Here is a 16,962-nt window from a genome sequence, read left to right on the forward strand (position 1 = left end):
ATAAGTGGTTGAAAAGTTGTGCATTGAAGATGTGAGGGTTGACCTTGAACACTTTGTTCATGCTCGTGGAAATAATGTAAAGCTCTTCATGGAAGTTTCTCATAAAAATAACTATCCCCATGTATTAAACACTGTACCATAAGAGTGAAGTGCCAAGGTTTGCCTATAGGATATTTAAATTGCATGTTTGGTGAGTGCTCTACAGAAACAGAAAGTTTTGTTGTCGTAATTAAATTAATATATTTTCCTAGAGCGTGCTATGAAATTTTTGTACAGTATTGTAATTAAAAATCTATTACTTCCTAATCTTTCACAATTTTTGGAGCTTCAGAAGTATATGTTTAGAATTAGTTACTACAGACTATTTGGTTTAGACAGATTGTTGTTATAGTTTTTTTATCCGCTTATTCTAAATTTTCATGGTGTATATTGGGGGATATAAATTATGGAAATGATAGTATATAGTAGCTAATGTTTAAAAATAATTATTCAACTTGTCTTGACAGTAGATGATTTTGTGATTTATTTTTATGTATACTAATCCATCTCACGAGTTCTGTTGAATTTTCTATCGATGAAAATTTTAATACTCACGGGAGATAGCGATACAAGAGAAAGTTGGAGAGATGCAAGATCTGAAGATTGGGGATGCCCGAGGGATCCCCGAGAAATATTTTTAAGAGATCTCAAACTCCAAGCTCGGGGATGCTTTGACATCCCCTTCATCCTTTTGAACAACTAAAGGTATGTCTCGGTTGAGCCTATATTTTTATTTGTTCACATGATATGTGCAGAGTATTAGAGTATCATTTTTCTTTTTATTTTGAATAAATTTACACTATGTTGGTTGGGGTATGATTTGTTTTGGTTTTGGTTTATTTATAGAATAATCCATGCAGTTCACTTATTATATCTCTTGAGTATGGCTTTATTTGTGCGTCACTTAAATCTTTTGAGTTTGGCTTTATAGAATGCTTTGTGTGCTTCACTTATATCTTTTGAGCTTGGATATTGGTCTCTCTATATTTATGTTATTTGTAGAATTCTCCACGAACTTCACTTATATCTTTTAAAGTATGGATAAAATTATCATTGAAAGTGGCTTTGAACAGGTCAACTTTAGATAGTATTGATGTCACTATTTAGGAGGTTGACACAATTCATGTGGATTACATTATTATTGGAAGTGGGGTGGAAGAGGTCAAACTTTAGTCATTAGTATTGATCCCACTACCTTGGAGAATCCCTCATTGAATAAGTATGATCATTTACTCTTGTGCTTCACTTATAGCTTTATAGTAAAATTTAAGAATGAATTGAATGTCATGTGTCTCATTTATGATATGCATATTGAGAAGTAAACATGCATCCTCTGTTTAATTCATTAAAATAGAAGTGAGATTATGATAGTGCATATCTTTAATCAAGCAAGAGAGTTATATTATAATGACAAAGAGCATTAGTTGCAATAAGTTGAACATATTATGTTGTGGTGATAAGTATCTCCCAATGAAGGACAGATGATTGGCTTGGCACATGTTTACTATTAGAGAATGAATGATTAATGTTTTTGTTCTTGGTAAAGTGGTTCAGCCTTGGAGGTATTCAAGGTTTGAAGGTTATCATCATGATTATATTTCCTCAATAATGTTATTGTTAGAGAATGAATGATTAAGGTTTTTGTGCTTGGTAAAGTGGTTGCCCACTGTCTTTTGCTAGCCTTTTCCTGTACTAAGAGGAATCACCGCTTGTGCATCCAATCCTTGAAACAAGTTTATGCCACAAAGTGTCCACCGTACCTACATATAGATGGTATTTCAATGCCATTTCAAGTAAATTTGCAAGGCCACCTCTAAACTTTCAAATAAACTTCTATTTTGTGTGCTCGTAAAACTCATGGAGCGGTGGGGGTAGTCACTATCTTCCGTACTAAGTGTGTTTTACTTAGGTCGGGAGTTTATTCTGGTTGTTATGTTTATGAGATAGCTTGTATAGGGATGCCTAATCCCAATAATATATTTTTGAAAAAGGCACTCCTCCAGAAAAGTTGAAAGTTGGCAGGCACCCATGGATTCAACTAGCCATGGTCTGTGTTGGTTATGGTGGAGGAGGAGTGTTGATGCATGGTAACTACTCTTAATGTGTTTAGTATGGAAGATAATGGAAACTTTTGTTGCTAAACCTTGACTGGAAAAGTACACATCTCAAAAAAATTATCCCTGTTTTAAACAAATGAGTTCTGGCGCATGTTGATCTCTGCTCCTCTCTCTGTGAAGGGCCTATCTTTTTTACTTTTATTGTTGGGCCAATTCCATCTTCTTTTTCTTGCGGCACTAGGTATTGAGTATGGTCATCACTCTTAGCTTTGAATGCATTCTCATAATAGTAATTCATTGTGCAATGTATAAGTATGATGGTTATGTTCAAATTGCGGTACCTAGTCATCATATATACTTCATTGGTTGCTCTATGTTTGCAGTATGATCCTAAAATATTAATGAGATACTTCATTACCACTTTATTATATGTTGAACTTAATGGAATGATGTTACTTGTTTTCAGAATTATCATTGCCTATGTGATCAAAGGTTTTATCTATCCTTGCATTCACACTCTAAAAATTATTCTTGTTATCATCTACCTACTCGAGGACGAGCACAGATTAAGCTTGGGGATGCTGATACGTTTCCAACGTATCTAATTTATTTGAAGTATTCATGCTATATTAACATCAATTATATATGACTTTCAGGTTTTGCTGCACTTCTATATTATTTTTCTGGACTAACCTATCATCTAGTGCCTAGTGCAAGTTGTTGTTTTTTGCATATTTTTTCTTTCATAGAAAATCAATATTTAGGTTCAAAATACCCCGGTGATTTACTATGAATTTTTCTGGAATATATGTTATTTTTGGGCGAAGGAATCAACGCAAGACGGTGCCCGAGGGCCCCACACGACCAGGTGGTGTGCCTACCCCCTAGTCATGCCATGGGCCCGTGTGGGGGTTGTGGATGTCAGTTAGAGCCCTTTTTTATCCACAAGAAAGCTAATTTTAAGGAGAAAAAAATCCCTCGAATTCCCGTCCGGTCGGAGTTACCGACCTCCGACTATAAAAGAAATTGTGTTTGGCTAGAAAATAGTAGCGAAAAACAAAGAGATATAGAGATGAGATCCAATATCGGAGGGGCTCTCACCCCTCTGGGAGCCATGGTGGACAAGGAACAGAGGTGAGAACCTCTCCCATCTAGGGGCATGCCATGGAGGAAGAATTTGAAGGGGGGCTCTCAACCTCTCTCTCCTGGTGGCGCTGGAGTGTCGTTAGGGGAACCATCATCGTGGCAATCGTGTTGATCAACATCGCCATCTTCAACAACATCTCCATCACCTTCCTCACCTCTTTTTAGCTGTCCACTCTATGAGAACCCGCCGGAATCCCCCACTTGACATGGTGTTTTAGTGCTATGAATTATTACCCAATTATTTGTGTCATCACTATTATGTTTGAGTAGATTCTTGTTGTCCTTTGGGTGAATTGGTCAATTTCCATGTTTGGTTTGAGTTGCTTGTTGTTATGTTACTGTCCTTTGGTGCGCATCATATGAGTTCACATGCAGATCATGCCATAGGGTTAGTTGTATGTTCATTGGACTATGCATATGGGGGCAGGAGCGACAGAAACCTCGCCGGACCATATAAATTTATACATACATGATTGAAGGGGGACCAATATATCTTACTGCTATGGTTGGGTTTTACCTTAATGAACTTGTTAGTAGTTGTGGATGCTTGCTAATAGTTCCAGTCAGAAGTGCATAAATTCCGAGTAAGGGATGGCATGCTAGTAGAGACCTCTCCCACATATAAACTTGTGAAGATGACCAGTTTAGTAACTTAGCTCATTGCCGGGACAATTCCGCACACCTACCACCATTATTCCACGCTCGCTATTTTTATTGTATTGCATCATTACTTAGGCAGCACCTACTTTTACGTTTATGGTCTTCGTTGCCTTACAAAGCTACCTCTTTGTACCCACGTTGATTGCCTACTTTTACGTTTATTTCTTGTTTCTAGATAAAACACATGCTCGGTTTACATAGGGTTGTATCAGTGACAGATAGGAGATGGGGGAATATTGATCTTACCTTCAGCTCCTTGTGTATCCGACACTCCATACTAACCACTTTTATCTTTGGAAAGTGCTACAACAATTCCTCACACTTGGGGATTATAACGTACCTATCGCAGTTCGTATTGACTTGGCACATTAGGTTTGTTGATGTTTTCCCATATTTATGTTATCACAATTATTAACCATAGCTTAATTGAAAATATTTCATTATTATCAGCAATGTCAAACAAATGTTAGTTAAATACAAACAATTTTCACACGGAGACAGAGAGGTATTCAAATTTGAATTATTCATGTGGGCAGAGGCATGATGTTGGGTGGATGCATGACATGACGTGTGTAAGGAGGAGAGTGGATATGATTTGACTCAATGTTTTATGAAAATGCAACAAATGGAATGTGTTGAAATTTCTACACATATCTCAAGAGTTAATGGATGGCTTACATAGAATCTCCTTGGGTATTGCTTGACACGATTATTATTTTCTGTAAGTATGAAGAATTGCCATTTTCTCTAATGATTCTTCGTAACAATTTTTGTGTTTTTTGAGTGAAAGCAATATTTTTTCTAGTCTAGACTACCAAAATTAACTATGAAATATGTCGATACACTCTTGACCAAGCATGCACACACTCACTTGCACTGTGTTATTGGAGAAGTCGAGCAGCCAGAAGCCCAAAATGAAGGCAGCAGCCGCACGGTACCGAGGCCCAGTGTAATCTCTGTACAAATCTCTCGTCAACTTGGCGTTAGATTTACTAAGATTCTTTACTTTGCTACTATATGCCTGAAATTAAAGTTTTAGCTTACTTGCAATCCTCCTTCGTGTCCCCGAGTGCGTACCCGATGTCCGAGGAGAACCCAACAATTATAACCTACGGGGTCACACAGATGAGTGTTGCAACACATTAGTGATTGTTCATAACAGGTTGATGGTGTATGTCATCAAAAGAGGTGTGATTGCATGGTACTCACCGATATGGAGATGACGATGCATCCCGAGAGGATAAACGGTCTCCGCCTCCCTAGTGGCGAACTGCACTTGTCACTAGAGAGACCCACACATGGTTGCACCTTCATGAACATATGATGCATGCATTAATTTGAAATATATGCTTCACAATAAACTCATAGGAAATACGCCAACCCCTGAATGAATTGGAAAAATCAAGTGGTTTGCTCAAATGATGAATGAAAGTGATGTGCACTTTACGTCACTTCTTATTCTTTTAATAAATATTCATGAAGTTGCACCATGAATTTATTGCTTTATAGACCACGGTTCAAAGTATAACAAAAAAAGAAGCACCAGGTGTGCAGGTTTTCGTCTCTTAAGTTGTTAGAGAGTTATCTTATGGAAATCAAAACATAACTCCTTGTTCTACAAGATCCATTGTCATAGTTACTTACAATTAATCCAGCAATAGGACCACAGAGCCACATAACCGAAGTAAGAGCGTGAGGTATTCCCAATGTCTGTCGAAGCAACGGTAAACATATTAAACCATATTAGTGAATCCAAGCATGCACACGCTACAATGATTTTAATCTATAAATCTAACATAGTTTCTTAGTATAACTTCAAAATAAACAATGTTTGGGCTGTATTCAATCAAAATTACACAACATATCACATACATGCGAGAGTTATAGAATGTTCGATATCTTTCCACCTCCATAAAAGATCCAAATTTGACTAATTCCTCTTAGATATGGCTCCATGTTCAAAATCTTAGAATGAGGAACACGTTATCTCACTTCTCTAGCTACCTAAATCCACTTGAGTGGCGCTTGCATGTTCCAAAGATTATTAGTATCTGGTATCTTTGTTAGTCCAACGAAAAATGTGAGATAAGCCAATTTTGCCATGCAATAGACTCCATCCAAATCCGCATGAAATATAATTTCTAGTGTAAATCGATTGGCATTCCTCCCTTACCACCATCCAAAGCATAAGTACGAACGACGGCCTAAAAAAGAACAATATTTTAATTAGCCTGTCACAGTCCCATGATAACTCGCTCTCATCATCCTCCATTGACCATTGTTGCCCCCCGAGCACTATTCACTTGAATTAACATGTGTCTATCACACCTTGTAAAATTGTGTCCATGGGAGGCCCCAACACTAAGCACATCCCCATGAGCAGGTATTACTCATTGACAGTGTAGACCCATTGACATAGCTCACCTAAGTGCTCATCCCCTGGGTGAGAGAGGCATAATAGTGCATGAGTGGCCTTTGGTGCCAAGCACCTTGTCCTACGTGGCCGCATCGAGGGAAACCATCTCAAGCTCCACAAGAACTATATGAGCAAGGTCGGGGGGAGGAATCAAAGAATTGTGACTCGAAGGAGGTACTTCTCTTGAACGTATCGTAGTTGCGAAGAAGAAGCACTTGTTACAACTCACCAATGAGCTATTTCACATCGCAATAAGAGCAAGTACGGAAGTGGTTTGAGGTGAGGAGAGTGACAGGTGCGGCTGGAGGGGAGGAGGGCATCGTCATGGTCAAAGGGAGTTGAGAATAGCTAGAGTGTGAGCAACTGGTGAGAACTGTGACCAGGACGGACAACTCATGTCGATCATGCTAAAAATAAGGCGTAGATGCAATCATTTGATGATTGTAATCCTATGTGTTTGTAATATATTATCCAGTCGTCCACGAATATTGTCTTGACTTCGAGCAATAAATATGTGATCCGTTGTGGGAGCTTTGAGTTGTATGAAAATATCCTAATGTCCCTAGTCATGGAGGATGTGGGGAAGGGGAGTACCACCATAGACTACTATGTCTATCAATTGATGGCTACACTCAAATAGAGTTGCAATACGTTCAAACCCAATTCACATGTCGCGCCTCATGGATGGCTATCAAGTTCTTGAAGGGATTGCTCTGTGGCGTTCTCATGGATGTAGCTTGAGTTGGGAACTCATAGCTAGAATTTACATTTTCAAGATGCGTCGAGTTGTTTATCATTTATTAGTTTCGAGCTAAATGCATATGACATGTCCTCAAAGTAAACGTTGTCTCATGATCCTTCGGAAGACGATCGACTTGATTAGGGGTTGCCAAACACTACTCCTTTACTAGGTAGTTATAAAGGTATCTTCCGGGTATGTTGTGAAGCATATTGCAAGGCATGGTCGATTAAGGCATGACCTTTCCCTTCTAAATTGGTGAGATTTATTTGGGTCCTCTTGACATATCTGATCAAGGATTGCATTGCCATACGGTTAAGGTTAAGAGTTACCCTCACCATGGATTAGTTCATAGGTCGACAAGAGAGGTTGCAGCCACCCAACAAAGATGACATGCTACTGCATTGTGTTCAACAAAATATGTTGTGACTCAAGAATATTTCGTATATGACATATTGAGAGGTTCGTCAGAATGACTTCATGGAAATTAGGAACTAGCACGTCTTGCTAGAGGTCGCAGCCAGTTATTAGATTAGTTCTAGTTGGCCAAGTTCTAGTTTATGAACTTGGCGCCAGAGAAGCAACTGATTCATGTGAGTAAGGAGTTACTCAACTACCAGCTTGAGTAAGAGTTACTAGGGTCACTTCCAATGACATGTCCTCATGAACTCGTGGGGTCACACACATATGGATTCATAATCCCTTTGGATAAGGTCAAATACATTACAAGAATTGTAGCCTGCATGATCGTAATTGTTGATCCCTTTGGGGGAAGTCATATAAGGAGGAGTGCATTAATTTTGGTCACAAGTGGAATAACCAGTTTAGGGATGCACTCAAGGTTAGGAGGAACCCTCCAACCAGCACAACGGTCTCCTTCCGAGGCTTGCGACATGAAAACTATTAGTTCATATTTGAGCCATTCATTTATAGGTGGATACACCTCGGAGGCATTGCACCCATGATGTCAAATAAGAATTGATCAACGACTGAAGGGGAGGAGACATATGGCTACAACTACATCAACGACCATTGCAACTTTACTTCCATCATGGGTTAACATATCAAATGGTACTCGTGTGAGACCGTACCTACATCATGATCACAGGTGGTGCGGGGTGGAATATTTTTTGCACCAGCATAGCCTACCTTGTACCGCAATAGTGGTATCGCAGCAATGCTGGTTGATTCTAGACTCAGATTACGTGTAAATGTTATATGTGGCCGCGTTGAGATGGGGGCATGTCGCTAAACCGATGGCATATCTGTGAAATTGATATGTTTCGATAGCTAATTCATGAGATGAGTTGACTCGGTGCAATTTTGATGATATCAATTGCATGGTCTGTAGACCCGTCACATCATTAAACACATGCAAGTCTTCCAATCATCTCTTCTGTCTATTTTTTCAGCAACAAATCAATCCCTTAAATTGTCCTACTAGGCCCCCTAAGATTCATATATGGTAAGAATATACAGAACTATTATCTAGCATAACTAAATATGTGATCCCACTAACATATTTGTCTCAACATGCAACCATCCCATCTCAACACGCAACAATGCACGGGAAAAGTCCCACCCCGATAAACCAAAATGAAGATCAAAAGCATTGGAGAGGAGTCAGTCCACTAGTAGCAACCAAGCCTCCCCCGCTCTCTCCCCCGCTAGGGTTCCCCTCCCGCCGCCGCCGGCCTCCTCGCCTGCCTCCGCCGCCGTCGACCGCCAGGCGAGCACCTCCAGGCTCTCCCCGCTCCCCCACCCCCTCCCCCTCCCCCTCTGATGAGGACATCAATACAATTATTACACCCACAGTCCCTGCTGCTATACATACTGGACCAATTACTAGAGCTCGCGCACGCCAATTAAATTACCAGGTACTTTCGTTTCTTGCTAATGATTCTAATGTTCATGAGAATATGATGCTGCCTAAATTGGATACATTTGTTTTGCTTACAAATGAAGGGCCTAGCTTTGAGAAGGATGAACATTGGAGCAAGAACAAGCATGGAGATGATGGCATGCGCATGGGGAACAAGAACGGAGTTACAAGTGATGATTTCAGGACGTTGAAGCCACCATAATGCGTGCATGAAGCCTTGGACGAAATATACAAGATGCTACTTCATAACTTTCGTCCAGAGGCTATTCTAGGTGCTGCGTCACCTTATTATTGGGCCAGGCCCATGTAATTTCGAAATACATAAGTATAGGCTGTTTTTAGAGTCCGTATGTGTGGGAAAACAAGAGATAGGGTTGGTTTCGGACCCCTTCCTCAAGGGCCACGAAATTCCCCCCCTCTTCCTCCATATATACAGCCCTTAGGGCGTCGTTTAGACTTTGGGTTTTGTTTAGATTAAAAGTTCGCCATAGCTGCAACTTCGCGTACTTCGTTTGTGTTCAGCGACCAGACAAAGGCGTCACAGAACCCCACCTTGATCAATAAAGCTTTCATCTTATATTCGCAATATCCAGATTGCAATCTCAGTTTCTTGCCTGTTCTTCGTTTGCTCGCAGGAAACAGACCCTCGTGGTCAGGTTGATCGTGCTCCGGCGTGGTCGATAACCTCTCGGAGTTGGTTTAGCGATTGCTAAGGCGCGACGTCCTCGCACGTTCGTAGTCGGATCGTCAAAGTCGACTTCCATCAAAGCGATATTCATCATCTCATCGAAAGACGGGACACCTTTGCCTCTATCACCCTCTCCTCCCCCCACCCCCCGCGGTGCGCCCTCGCGCGCCGGGGGGAACCGCTCCTGCTGCGCCTCGGTCCCTCCTTCCTCCCCTCCCCCCCGCCGTCGCCGGTGAGCTCCGTCAGGCAAAGCCCGGTGGGCGCGGCGGCGGCGGGGCCCCTCTCCCCCCTGCTCGTGGGACGCCGGCGCGGGGTGGCTTCCTCGAGCTGCGGTGCTGGACTTCGCGGGGTTTAGCGGCTCGGCGGCGGGCTCGCGGGGCAGCCGGCTGGTGGCGGCGCGCCGGTGCCCTGGGTCTCGTGCGTGGCGGGGCGGCTGCGGCGCTCCCATCTCGGGAGGTGGCGCGCGGTCGGCCCCTGCTGGATCCAGCCGGATCTGGCGGTGGGGGTCGGCGGCGGCGCGTGGTGGCGGTGGTGCGTGCCCAGCGACTCCGGCGCGATGAGCTCGCCGGGCGACGCGGGTAGGGCAGCGGCCGGGCGTGGTCGTTGCTCCGGCCGTGGGCGGCGACGTGTGGAGGTCCGGCGGTGATGGACTCCCGGTGTCGTGGCGGTTCCATGGTGGCTTGGCGGATCTGCTTGCGGCGGCGGCTAGCTTCTCCGGCGTCGGCTTGTCTGCGATCGGACCGTTTCGGCCTTCACTCCATCTCCTCGGCGCTCGGTCGCTTCTCCCTTCAAAGGGCTGGCCCTTTCCCAGCTACGGTTCATCGCTCGTCTCGTGCACAGTGCCGCCGGACCGAGCTCGTCTCGCGCACGGTGCAGCAGAACTGACGTCGTCCCCGCCCCACGGTGCTGCAGGACCGATCTCGTCTCGCGCTCCGGGCTGCAGGATGGGTCGATGGATGCCAGTGTTGGCCGATCTGTTGGGTCTCGATGCTGGGGGTGGGCCAGGGGTGCAAAGTCGGATCCTTTTTTGCTCGTCTCTTTGGTTGGGGTAGCGGCGGGTCTCCGGTGCGGTGGTGTCAAGGTCTTGGATGCCTGGGCGGCGGCCCTGGTGGCGGTGCACGGTGCTCTTGGGCAAAGCCCGTGTCTTGGCGCTGCCCGGTGACCATGGCCGTGTGGGCGGCGTGGTTGCCGGGGTGTAGCGTTCGGCGGCGGTGAGTGTTGGCCGGGGTGAAAACCTGCTCTTTCTTCGGACTGACCGGCGACGGCGAAACTCGTTCCCTTCTTGAAGGCGTCGTCGCGGCTCTCACCGCCCGTCGTGCGGCTCCGGGGGAAACTCTGATCCTCGGATCGGGCGGTGGCGGCGCTCCGGTGTCGTATCCTTCCTGAAGGCACCGCCTTGGAGTCCACGGTTCGTTATATGCGGCTTCATCTCTTCGTGGTAGTGTGCTAGGGATGGTGTTGCTGCGCTCAGTGCTTTTGTATCCTGCCTTGGATGTGTGTGGTGTTGGCGTGCATTTGTATTGGATGATGTGGATCTTTGCTTTATATATAAAGCGGGGCGAAAGCCTTTTCCGGTAAGTCCCACCCTAGCATGCAACTATGCATGAAATGTTGGTTAATTTTCTACCTTTTAATTTTGTTAGTTATATTCGATAAAAATTATGGACTAGGCATATTAAAGTATATTATCAATTTCAGCTAACATATTATTGATCAAAAAAATTGTTTCATGCAACCAAATATTATTAAATATATTGCAACTGATCCCCGCAGCCACGCACTGGGTATCACCTAGTTTCCTCTCTGTTTTCTCCCCTAAAAAATGAATAAGAAAACTCAACAGCCCGAAAAAAACAAACTCAACACTCTCAAATAGGATAACACAATAACCATCATAGAAACCCCGGTACAAAATATTTACATTTAAAAGATTGCTTATTTTCACAACAACAATACACACTCTTGGAGAAAAACACGCCCGAGTACACACACGTTTAAATACCTGGACGTAAGGGGTGAGGAGGGAGAGTTGCAGCGCCCAGCCGTACTGCACACCGCCGGCGACCATGCACGCGAGGAACAGTCCCACAAGGCTGATCTGGGGCGTAGGCGGGGGCCTGCCACCGCCGCTGCTCTCCACAGAGAGCTCCATGTGGTCTACCATCCTGATCGATATCTAACTAGCTAGCCAAAAGAGAGAGGGTCCTGTAGAAATTCTAGATTTGAAGGAGACGCGGAGGTAGGAAGGGATGTTCGAGCTTTGTGGATGCATGTAAACGGGAAATATCATACGAGTCTATGGACACACTTAAACTGCGGGCCATGTAGCGGGAGGTGTCGTCGTTGACGGCTAGGGTAAATGGGGTTAAGATGGTGCGAGGTTTCAGGGGAAGCCACATATTTTTGTCACTACGACCTATTTATAGGAATAGGAGGCCTCACTAGCTGATTTTCCTGACCTGTGGTGAGGCCACGTCACCCCCAAATCGCCCTAAATGACAGTCATTCGTCTCCATGAAACGGCGGCATTCCATCCCCGCCTTCTACTACCGTGCAAATGCGGAAGAAGATGCTAGATGTAAGGGTATCTCCAAGGGCAACCCGTAAAAAACTTCTCGTGCCCGTTCGCGGATAGGGGGACCAGTCCGCGGACACGTATGCGGGAGGCAACCACCAATGCTGGCCGCATACATTTTCACAACAGCTCAAACCAACCAAAATAAATTCATGCAAACACGACCAGGTTTCACATAAACATGACAGATTTCATATAAAAAAGCTGAATTTTCATATAAACAAGACGCATTTCAGTACATTTACATCAACGGTGCTAGTCCGACTCTGAAGATATAATTAATACCTAATCTAAATTGTCGTCCGCGGATCCCTTTGTCTTCCTCATGTCCGGCGGCCCGATCACCAGACTACCGGGAGCCCCAGAGGTATATTCTTCAGCGCAAAGGACGACTCACTTTCCCATAGCTCATCAGACTGGAACCCCCGGCTGATGCTTCAGCGGGAGGGGAAGGCTGCGCCTCCGCTTCCGTGAAGCCCATGTGGGATCGACTGAAGTCCTCAAAAGAGAAGAAACGGGAAAGACATCAGTTGTGTGCGCCGGTGCCGCCTAAGCGGTGGCCTTCATGGGACCCAAGCGGTGGCGGACTCCCATGTTCTACTTCTCCTCGATGATGGTGGACAAAACAGAGGAGCCGGCCACCGACTCGTTGCTCCCCGCGCACCCGGTTTCTGCCTCTGCCTGCATGGCGCAGTCGCAGGCATGGGAGGCGCGGTCACATGCATGAGAGGCGCCATCATACGCACGGGAGGTGCGGTCGTTGACAATAGCGATGATGCTCGTGCCACCGTGCTCCTCACCGTGCCGGCGTGGAGCAACTCGCCACTCCCCGTCGAGTGGGCCTGGAGCGAAGAGTTTCTGAACCACACAACGGCTTGGGCCGGCAACTTGCTCCATCGGGTGAGGCGGGGGGTAAGTGCAGTGAGCTGCCTCGCTCGTATCTGGCGGGCTCGGCGGGCCACCCAGCCGGCTTCTATGTCGGAGAACTACTCTTCGTAAGCCATCTGAAGAGTGGTGAAGGAGGAGATTGGGGGAGTGGCGGAGGGGTGTGGTTCTTGCCCGGCGTCTTCCCTCGTTTTAAATATAGGGCGGACGGGAGGAGCTTAGTCGGTGTTCCGTTTAATGTCGGCCCGCTACTGAACGGAAATGTGGCCGGAGTAGGCTTCTTGGCTTCCATGTGGGGTTAATGGAGGCGTGTGAATGCGGCGAGGAGGCATGTTCAGCAGGGCATACAGTGGGCGGCGCCCTCGGCCGACGCACTACTTCAATGGCGGAGGCTATGAGAGATTGCGCCCGCCATAAACCGTCTTCAATGTGGAGCGATGCTCTGTAGCGGCATTAATGCGGGTAGCTGGCGCCGGGCGGGAACACGCGTGGGAAGGGAAGGTTTTTTTTGGTGGGCCAGGGCAGCCAAAAGCAGGCTTGGGAACTGTCTGGACTCCCGCAGACCTCCCCCACTTTAGTCTCCGGTTTGCAGGAGAAATAGCAGTCGGACCACCCCGCGGACGGACACAGGTCGGCGTTGGATGGCTTCCGTGGAACAGTGAGGTCCGGACGATTGCGGGACGTTTACGGGCCCGCCTTGAAGATGTCCTAACTGAGCAGCATGGAGGTGTAGTCCGTAGATAGACAAAAGAAGAAAGAGAAAAAGATAGACTGCATCGCAGGCGTCCGTCACGCGGACATGCCGGCCAAACTGGAGCATCCAGTTGTACACCCCAACAGTGGCTGCATGGCCATGCATGATGTGACACTCTCCATCAGGTGCCCCGTAGGAAAGGTCGGGCGGCCTATCGGCAGTTCGGCATAGCAGCAGGGACGCAGCTAGGCAGATCCTCCCGTGTTGAGTATCGGGTATGCAGCGGTTCAATGATTGGATTGCAGACCTTGGCCTTCGGGAGCTAGACAAAGTGGGTGCGAGATTTACCTAGACCAATAGACAGGTTGCCCCCACCATAAGTGTCCAAGATTGGGTGTTCATGTCCCCAGAGTGGGAACTGCGCTTTCCACTGGCCACCCTACAGGCCATCACGCGGATTGGCTCCAATCATGTTCCCTCCTACTCTCATCGCAGGATGAGCGGCCTAGGAAACTGCCTCGCTTCCGGTTTGAAACCTTCTGGCTTCGCCAACCGGGTTTTATGTCTACAGTGAAGGAGCATTGGGTGGCGGCCCGAGCCGAACCACATCGTTGTATGTCGGTCATGGATGAATGGCACCACCTTGACAAACGCTCCTGGCAATTCATGAAGGGTTGGGGCACCAATGTGGGCCATGACCTCAAGGTCCAGAAGGGCATCCTCCTTGCGAAAATCCAGGCTCTAGACTTGCCTACCGATGGCATTGGTCTATCCCCGGATGAATGGACGCTTAGGTTATAGCCTCGAGGACACTCTGATGGACATTTATACCAAGGAAGAGGCCTACTAGCGACAACGGGGATCCATGAACTGGATACTCTTTGGCGATGCTAACACGGCCTACTTTCAGGCGATTGCTAATGGCCGCCGTAGGGATGCACCATCCCCCTCTTGTGCGATGGTGATAGGATGCTCAAAGACCTGGATGAACTCCAGCGTCATGTGGACAGTTTCTACAGGCGTTATTCGCCGAACATCCTACAGGGGCATTGCCCTAGCAGATAATATTTGGGTCGGCCACGAACGGGTGTCCCCTGACGAGAATAATGCCCTTCTAGGTCCGTTCGAGGAAGAGGAGGTCAAGACCTTCATAAAATCAATGAACCTTGCTTCGGCTCCAGGCCCAGATGGTTTGTTGGTCCGCTTTTTTCAACTGTTTTGGCCTGCCATGAAGGGGATGTCATGGCGCTGTTCCTCGAATTTGCGAGAGGCACATTGGACATATCACGCCTGAACTACGAGATTATCTCCCTAATCCAAAAGTACAGGGGACTGCCGACATCCTGCAATTCTGACTGATCACGGTTATCAATGCGATCTTTCGGATTCTTGCCGAAGGGTATGCTACTAGGGCAGCCCTGCTTGCTCCTCGGATATTCCACCCTAACCAGACAACGTTTATTAAGGGTCGGTTTATCTTGGACTGGATACTTGTACTCCACGAGGTCATCCATGAGTCAAGAGGAAATGCCTTTGTGCGGTTTTCTTTTAGATTGACTTCCATAAAGCATATGACATAGTACATTGGTCATTCCTCCGAGAAGTGTTGGAGAACGGGGCTTCAGCCGCCACTGGATCACGCATGTCATGCAATTAGTCTCTAGCTGATGCACGACGATTAACATCAATGGAGAGGTGGGCCCATATTTCCACACATCGCAAGGGGTGCGAAAGGGGGACCCCTTGTCCCCATTTTTATTTAACCTTGTGGTCGACGCGCTTGCGACCATTCTATACTTAGCTAAAACGGCCGAACACATCCGGGGTGTCTGTCCCCATCTCATTTCGGGTGGGGGACTCACCCACCTTCAGTATGCAGACGACGCGATCCTGATGGTGGAAGGCTCGAATGAGGACATTCAGCATCTAAAGTTCCTCCTCCTCTGTTTCCAGGAAATGTCGAGATTGACAATAAACTTCTCCAAGAGGGAAGTGATGGTGCTCGGGTACTCCATGGGGAGTCACACTACATAGCTAACCTAATTAATTGTCGCCTCGGGTCATTTCCTGATGAGGACATGGAGCATTTAGGCTGTTTTTAGAGTCCATATTATAGGGGAAACGAATCAGGAGGTATTTTAGTCCCACATTGATAAGGGTGGATGAAATTCCCTCTCTTTTCCCCTATAAATATAGCCCTTAAGGCATCATTTAGACTGGGGTTTTATTTAGTTAAAAGTTAGCCATCGTTGCAACTTCATGTACTTCTTTTGTGTCCAACGACCAGACCAAGACCGCTTATGAAACCCCACTTTTATCAATACTTCATCCATATTCGCAATATTCAGATTGCTTAATCATATTCTTGCTTATTCTTTGAATGCTTGCACGAATAGATCTTCGTGGTCGGGTTGATCATGCTCCGACGTGTTCAATAACCTCTCGGAGTTGGTTTAGCGATTGCTAAGGCGCAACATCGTGCACGTTTGTAGTCGGATCGTCAAAGTCGTCTCCACCAAATCGATAGTTATCATCTCGTCGAAAGATCGGTACCCTCGCCTCTATCAAGTGGTAGCAGTTTTAAGGCTGCTCAGTGAGACTTTTCATAGTCTAGATTGCATGTGTTCTCCATACCTAGAGTCCTAGAAAAAGTGAAAGATCGTGGATGTCGCCTAGAGGGGGGGTGAATAGGCGCTTTAAAATAATTACGGTTTAGGCTTGAACAAATGCGGAATAAACCTAGCGGTTAATTTGACAAGCACAAAACCTACAACAACTAGGCTCACCTATGTGCACCAACAACTTATGCTAAGCAAGATAAACAACTAAGTGATAGCAAGATATATGACAAGAAACAATATGGCTATCACAAAGTAAAGTGCATAAGTAAAGGGTTCGGGTAAGAGATAACCGAGACACGCGGAGACGACGATGTATCCCGAAGTTCACACCCTTGCGGATGCTAATCTCCGTTTGGAGCGGTGTGGAGGCACAATGCTCCCCAAGAAGCCACTAGGGCCACCGTAATCTCCTCACGCCCTCGCACAATGCAAGATGTCGTGATTCCACTAAGGGACCCTTGAGGGCGGTCACCGAACCCGTACAAATGGCAACCCTTGGGGGCGGTCACCGAACCCATACACTTTGGCAACCCTTGGGGGCGGTCACCGGAACCCGTCAA

This window comes from Aegilops tauschii, chromosome 1 (genome assembly GCF_002575655.3).
Source record: "Aegilops tauschii subsp. strangulata cultivar AL8/78 chromosome 1, Aet v6.0, whole genome shotgun sequence".
NCBI classification, from domain to species: Eukaryota; Viridiplantae; Streptophyta; class Magnoliopsida; order Poales; family Poaceae; genus Aegilops; species Aegilops tauschii.